Source organism: Colossoma macropomum, unplaced genomic scaffold (genome assembly GCF_904425465.1).
Source record: "Colossoma macropomum unplaced genomic scaffold, Colossoma_macropomum, whole genome shotgun sequence".
In the NCBI taxonomy this organism is placed as follows: Eukaryota; Metazoa; Chordata; class Actinopteri; order Characiformes; family Serrasalmidae; genus Colossoma; species Colossoma macropomum.
In genome coordinates, this window is record NW_023495747.1 from 86,381 (window position 1) to 93,824 (window position 7,444).

Below are 7,444 nucleotides of genomic sequence, written 5' to 3' on the forward strand. Positions count from 1 at the left end.
GGAACCACCAGTAGGTACGATCTGTACCCGTGTATCCCCCAGCTCCCCACGCAAGGCTCCTCATGATAAGCTAGTTCCCCTGCCTGTACCTCAGAGATCTTGGATTCACTTATCTCTGTTGATTATGTTACAGATGTGCCCTCTTCAAACAGAGACCCTACTATCCTCAAAGTGTTTGACAGATTCATGAACCCACCTAATCCCATTGCTTCCATTCTCACTGCACTCCAAGTTGCTGAAGCCCTGTTTCAGCAGGTATCTTGATCTTATAGCCTGCCTGGCAGGGGTCCTCAATTCACATCTTGTGGAAGGCTTTCAAGGAGTGGGGATCATGGTCAGTCTCACATCAGGATATCTGCAATCAAGTAGAAAGCCTGAGCCTGAAACTAAAGAGCTTTATTATTTTTTACACGAAGGACATGAGGAGTGGTATCAGTCCGCAAGTTTTTCTTGAATATCCTCAGAACTTCAGCTTCTCTGTGTGTTTGATTATCATCCTTCCCTGTTTTTATGGTCCCTGGGTCAAATGGACACTCCCGTGGTTGACGAATTGTTCTACGAGACTGAAAGCGTTTGGGAGGCTGCAGATTGTGGTTCGGCATCAGAAAGATCAGGCAGATTGTTGGTGCAGTTGGATCCTGATGTTCTCAAGTTTGATTATCCACGAAATACTAAAATCCCCACCTGCAAATGACTCTTACTGTCTGTCTGACTTTCCTGCAGTAGCCTGTTTTTTTCTGAGCTTGCACCTGGAATAAAAAGCTTTTCATTCACTGCAGACACATTTTTAATGACTAAAGCTGCCTTAAGTTACTGTTCCTGGTCTTACGAGGGGGCTAGAGTGGAGAATTATAGCATTTAAAGTATCATTTATAGTAACACAGTAGTGTCGGAATGAAATTGATTATTGATTTTTAAATGAATATAAGATGTGCTTTATGTCTCTGATTTTAGATAGCTAGATAGATAGATAGATAGATAGATAGATAGATAGAACTTTATTGATCCCGAAGGGAAATTGCAGTGTTTCAGTAGCAAGACATATAATTTCACATAAACTTAAATAAAATCATTTTTTTAAAAATAAAAAATAGAAATTTACATTTACATGGCATCTCACACGGCTCTTTAACACAGCGCAGCTGTAACAGTCTGCACTGAATGAGCTTCTCTGTTTATCCAGTGTAGCATGCAGGGGGTGTGAGGTGTTGTCCAATATGCCCAACAGCTTGTTGAGCGTCCTCTGCTCTGCCACAACCTCCAAACAGTCCAGCTTGACTCCGACAACAGAGCCAGCCTTCCTAATAAGTTTGTTAATTTTGTTCAGAGCCCTTCATTTAAAAATGTACCCTGTGACCTTACTGGACCTTTTGGTGGATATTTGGACACTGAGTGTGTTTACATGCATTACGATGATTTTTAAAAACAAGCTGCAGCATGAAGTTTTACGTTACGTTTACGTCACGTCCTCTTCTGTGAGTTTATTGGCTGCTTGCAAAGCAGAAATCTGATTACTGTCTGACTCATGTAGAGCTGGAGTTTCCCATTATCTGTTTACTCAATGCATGTAAACGTGTTGATTGGATTGCTGACAGAATCTGATTTTCTAATTTGATATTTCTAATAGCTATCAGATTATTAAGTGCATGTAAACTCAGTGTTTTCCATGTAATTACTGAACAATAAGCACTAGAATATGAATCAGCAAAAAAGCCATACAGGTTTAGCAGCTGGCGCATATATAACCACCCGTTCAACAGTACTTGTTTAAACCAGACAACCATCTCTGAGCCAGTCAACCACAGCCACAGGTTTGTGGTCATACGCTGCACGTTTTTCTCTGCCTCTCTCTCTCATACAAACATTTGTATTACTTTTATAAGAACCTAAATCTTAAGAGTTTTACTTTGTATGTGATTTATTTTTGTGATTTATTTGGAAGAAAATAAATGAACCCAAAGACCTGTGACTGAATTCTTGCACACTAAACACGATTTTTCAGACGATTATTTTACTCACACTCAGTTTCATTTTTGTGAACTTTCTCAAACACTTTTGTCTCTGCTGTTGGCATGGCGACAACCAAGATGACGGATTGTTGGTGTCCCAACAACTAGACCTTTTTACAAACGCCAAAGGAATTAGTTTGTCCTCTGCTTCGTCATGGACCTCCAAAATCAGCTCAATTTGAGCGTAAACTGGGCTACAAACATCCGAGTTCTATGTGAAAGCTCTCGTAACCTTTCAGCTCCAGGAGGCGGATGCAATGCCACCATCAAAAATTGCCCAATTTTGTTAGAAGCAAATATATTCTTTCATTTTTTCACTTTCTGTCTGTTTGGTCTTTTTATCATGGGGTGAAAAACAGTGAAAATTGCTGCCTAGTGTGTTTAGTTTGGATGTGAAAATATTGTGTCTGAATATTTCACATTCAGTGTCGTATGGCCTTTGGACGGGCTTTGAACCTGTTACTGTGAGCAAAATATTCCTACACCCTAAGTCCATAACCATAGAAGTCGTGGGGCAGTTGTGGCCTTGTGACCGGAAGGTCGCCGGTTTGATCCCCTGAGCTGACAGTACGTGACTGAAGTGCCCTTGAGCAAGACACCTAACCCCCAAATGCTCCCCGGGTGCCGTGGACAGGGCTGCCCACCGCTCCAGGCAAGTGTGCTCACTGCCCCCTAGTGTGTATGTGGTGTTTCACTGCACAGATGGGTCAAAATGCAGAGGTGGAATGTCCCCGTTGTGGGACTAATAAGGGTCACTTAATTTAATTTTAATTAATTTTAATAACACAATCAACCAATCAGTCAATCAGCTCTATCTCTATAGATAACGCTGAAATGCACAGTTTCTGTTGGCGGTGAAACATTCTCACTTATTCTCGAGAGGAGATCCAGTCATAACATGCCGGATAGACTCGGCTTTGTTATGATTGGCTCGTCTGGCTGTGATGGTTGGTGAGAGTTGAAGGGGCTGAGGCTGGTGTTCTGTAGAAACCTGTGCTGTCAGAAGACGAATGTGACTAAAGCAGCTCTTTACACTTCCACCCGTCTCTCTTCTCTCTCTGTGAGCAGCTCTACAGCTCAGTTTAGCCATGTTAGCATTAACTGGTCTATTTTTAAAGATTCCCATGTAACAGCTTTCATTTTGACTTTGAACTCTGAATTGGTGGATTTATGTTCATATGATGCACGATCATGTATTCGTCCTACGGTTAGGTTAGGGTTTTCCTGTGACTGAGCAGCTTGTATCTCCTCTAAACGGCTACAGAGCACACAACGGGGTAAGATAACCTCACTTCACGAGCAGAAAGGCATAGAAACGTTTATCTGGTTTCAGTTCACATCTTTAAGACCAGAGATTCAGCCCAATGCAAACATTTCAACATCTGGAGCACGAAGGTGAGACAAAGTTCTCCTGTGTTTTCAGATGGCGTTCGCCACATCAGAGGGGATTTTTCGGGTCTGTTTTCTTCACCAACCACGAAGCCTCAAACCTCCACACGCTTCATTAATTAGTCACGAAACAGCTCGTCACCTGAGCGTTTCTGAGCATGTCACAGCTCTGATTTGAGGAGAAAGATCATTGTAATCAATGTAAGTTTACACATGCATGGTTACTTTGCATACTTCTGTTGTGTGCAAAAGTTTGTACACCCCCCCCAGGTCAAATGACAAGTTTTTTGATGTGCTAAGTGAAAATAAGTTAGTACATCCACACAGCAAGAAGGTTCTGCGTTCGATTCCCCGGCCGGGCAACCAGGCTCCTCTCTGTGTGAGGTCTGCATGTTCTCCCTGTGTCAGTGAGGGTCAGTCCAAAGACATGCGGTCAGGCCAACTAGACAAACTAAAGTGGCTCTTCAGAACAGAGCTTATCCATAAACGAACTGTACAGACTTTTATGGGGGCTCTTTACACTGTAACTCCAGTGTATACGTTTTATTATCACTCCATCTTTATGTACGATTCTATTCTAACCTGTTCAGACGAGTATCAGTGCAGGTGTTTTCATCTGGGTTTTTATTTTTTCATTCAGGTCTCTGTAATTATTATCAGACTGCCTGAGAAGAGACCCCCAAGCCCACCACCCCCAGCCCCATCCCCTCCACCTCTACCCACAACCCCAGGATCACCCCCACCTCCACCGCTGATGACCACCACCAGGAGAGGGGACAATTAACCTGCTGTTACTGAACACAGAGGCTGATCAACACTTCAGCCCAAAGCCACAGAGAGTCAGTCATTTTACAAAACAACACAAGACGCCACTTGATAAACGATACTGTGTTAGCATGAGCCGAATTAAACGACAGTGACCGACGTTTGTTCCATTTCAACCACTGTTATGAAGCTGTTGTGGTGCTGCAGCCTCTTATGTTACTTGGAACCACCGGCGGTTCACACTTCGTCATGTTCTTCATAACTTTCATATTTCATAAGCTACATTCTAAAGGTGGGCGTCGTATGAGAGCTGTAACTGTCTTCTTTCCAGTCAAATAGATGGGTGATGTAATTTTAAACCCTTATAATAAAAGAAGCTGAACTCACAGTTTTTTGTCTACTGAAAGTCGACCCATTTTTCCACAAATCTGGGCTATAAACTATAAACAGATGGCGTCTCTTCAGTGATCTGCTCTGTAAACATTATTTTATAAAATAATACAAAGAGCGTCTAAGATTTTTGGCTTTCAGCAGTGAATTGTAAGCATATAGTGATATGTGTATAATCATAAAACACACATTCTGTTGAGGGGAGCTTTTACCAAAAATAAATAAATAAATAAATAAATAAATATGTACTTTTATTTCATGCAGTTACTGAATAATTTGCCTTCTGATTTGATCGTGTAAATTCAGATGGACAAACCAAAAAAGAACAACATTCACCATAATTATACTGAACAGGTTTAGACTCAGAGCTGAAACCCATTCTGGACTTTTAAACTGATCTTGGACTTCAGACTAAAGTCCTTTTGCTCTGAGTGACTCTAAACCTTAATTATGTTTATTTTATTAAAACTAATGATCAAACACTCCAAAACAATCATAACTCTGCCAAACTTTACCAAATGTTTCATTAGTGACTGTTTCAGTAGTGACTGTTTCGGTTGTGACTGTTTCAGTAGTGACTGTTTCAGTAGTGACTGTTTCATTAGTGACTGTTTCAGTAGTGACTGTTTCAGTAGTGACTGTTTCGGTTGTGACTGTTTCAGTAGTGACTGTTTCAGTAGTGACTGTTTCATTAGTGACTGTTTCAGTAGTGACTGTTTTAGCTCAAAATTTTAGCTCATTTTATTTACTATCCAGAACCACCAGTGAACCTACACGAGTCTTCTGAGTTTATATGAATGTTGATGATGGAAAATAGTGGCTCTGGCTCGGTAAGTTTCTCTAGAACAGAGCGTTTCACACCAAACCACTCTGAACCGCTCTGAACCACTGTTTACATCTTAATTAGTTGGTTATGCAGGAATTTTGAAAACCGGGTGGAGTTCCCCTGTAGGTCCTCAGGCTGAGTGGGAAACCTGTAAAGGGCGCTTTAACAGAGTTCCCTCTGGTTTGTTCGAGTTTCTCCGTCCTCAGTGACCGAGCGCACGCGCAGCTCTGCGGTTCTTAATGAGACATATTTAATTCAGAGACCAATCAGGCCGGATTTACAGTTGTAGTTTTTTCCTAATCTTTTTACTACAAATTGACGCCGTTTTCCTGCGACAGCCGGCGCGTCACATCCGGTGCGGTGCATCCTCATTCGTCCCCCAGCATAAGCTGCACCCCGAAGGCCCCACTGTGGAGCCGCCGCGCCCGCCTGATTTACCCGCTAGCAGAGCTAGGGAAGCTAAGCTATGCTAAGCTAACGCGGATTCTCCCGAACACCCTCTGACCTCGGCTCAGACCGGTGAGAGTGTCGGCGGCGGACTCGGCCGGACTCGGCTCCCGATTCTGATCCAGACGATGAGGTTTAAAAGGAGAAACGGACGGTTTTAATGTTTGAACTGCGACACTGGCGAGTTAGCGAGCCTCGTTAGCCTCACAGCTAACCGTGCTGTGGTAAACACGGCGGAGTATGAGCGCCGATACACCGGAGCGGCGATGAAGAGGACCAACGCTGCCGGAGATCGGACACATCAGAACCTACTTCACACAGTTAATCAGACAGATATTCAGATATTTTATATTTACATTTTTTAAATAATAATTAAGAGTAATTATTTGTAAAATTGAAATCTTGAAAATATTTCAGTATTTTAAATATTTAATATTTAAATGTACATTTTATATTTTAATATTTTAATAGTTTTAAAATGTGAAAAAATTGAATAGCAAAAATTTTTTTACCATTTTTAAACTATTAAAATATAGCCATAGTACCTGTATATTAGAATATTTAAAAATATTCTGTAAATATTAATGTTAATTAGTATAATAAATTATAAAAATATCAGATAGACATTTTAGATATTTAACCCAGTAACTCAAAGTGATGATTGTCCGATAGTAATACAGCTCAGTTATGGCCCGATTGATCAGTCATCAATCATTTATCAGCATCAGATCAATAAAACCGTTGGAGATCAGAGTCGGTTCTAGAACTGAGTGGGAACTTTTAGTCCTCTTACTCCGTCCAGTGGAGGAACTGAAGCTCAGAGAGGAGTGACCAGTCCACAGTCCACACACTCAGTGCATTGTAACACAGTGGACGTAACAGGATCAGCAGGTGAAAGTACAAGTCCATCAAAATTTCACCTGCAGTGTGTGGAACTGAGCAGTTCAGCTTCCAAAACATCTGTGATCCAAACACACCTGAACTGTCTCATTACTGAATGTGATGTGTTTTTCCATATAACATATATCAGCACAATTTCAATAAACATTTTTGACAAAAATACGACAGAATGTTTGAAAATGTGTGTCGTGTCCTTTTTGGTGTGGTCATTTTTATTGTCCAGCTGATGTGAAGATGATGGGGCTGCAAAATGTTGAACCTTCATTGTTTCAGATGAATAAAGTGTTGATAGGTGGTTACTAAGATAGCACCGGTGGTTGCTAGATAGCTGCTAGGCGGTTGCCATGGTATCCCAGGTGGTTGCTAGGTGGTTGCTATGGTATCCCAGGTGGTGTTTATGGTGTTGTTAGACGGGCGGTAGCTATGGTATCCCAGGTGGTGTCTATGGTGTTGTTAGGCGGGCGGTAGCTACGGTATCCCAGGTGGTTGCTGTGTCATCCCAGGTGGTTGCTAGGATGTTGCTAGGCAGTTAGTATGGCATACAGATGTTTGGATGTTTCTAGTGTACTTCTATCAGTAAGTGGAGCGCACAAACTTTTGCACACACACTTCTGCCATTCAGTTCTTTGGAAAAAAAAACAGTTATTGAATGATGATGTACGAAAACAGTCCGATCAAAAGGCTGCTCACAAAGCAAACCATTCCCAATAAGACTGAG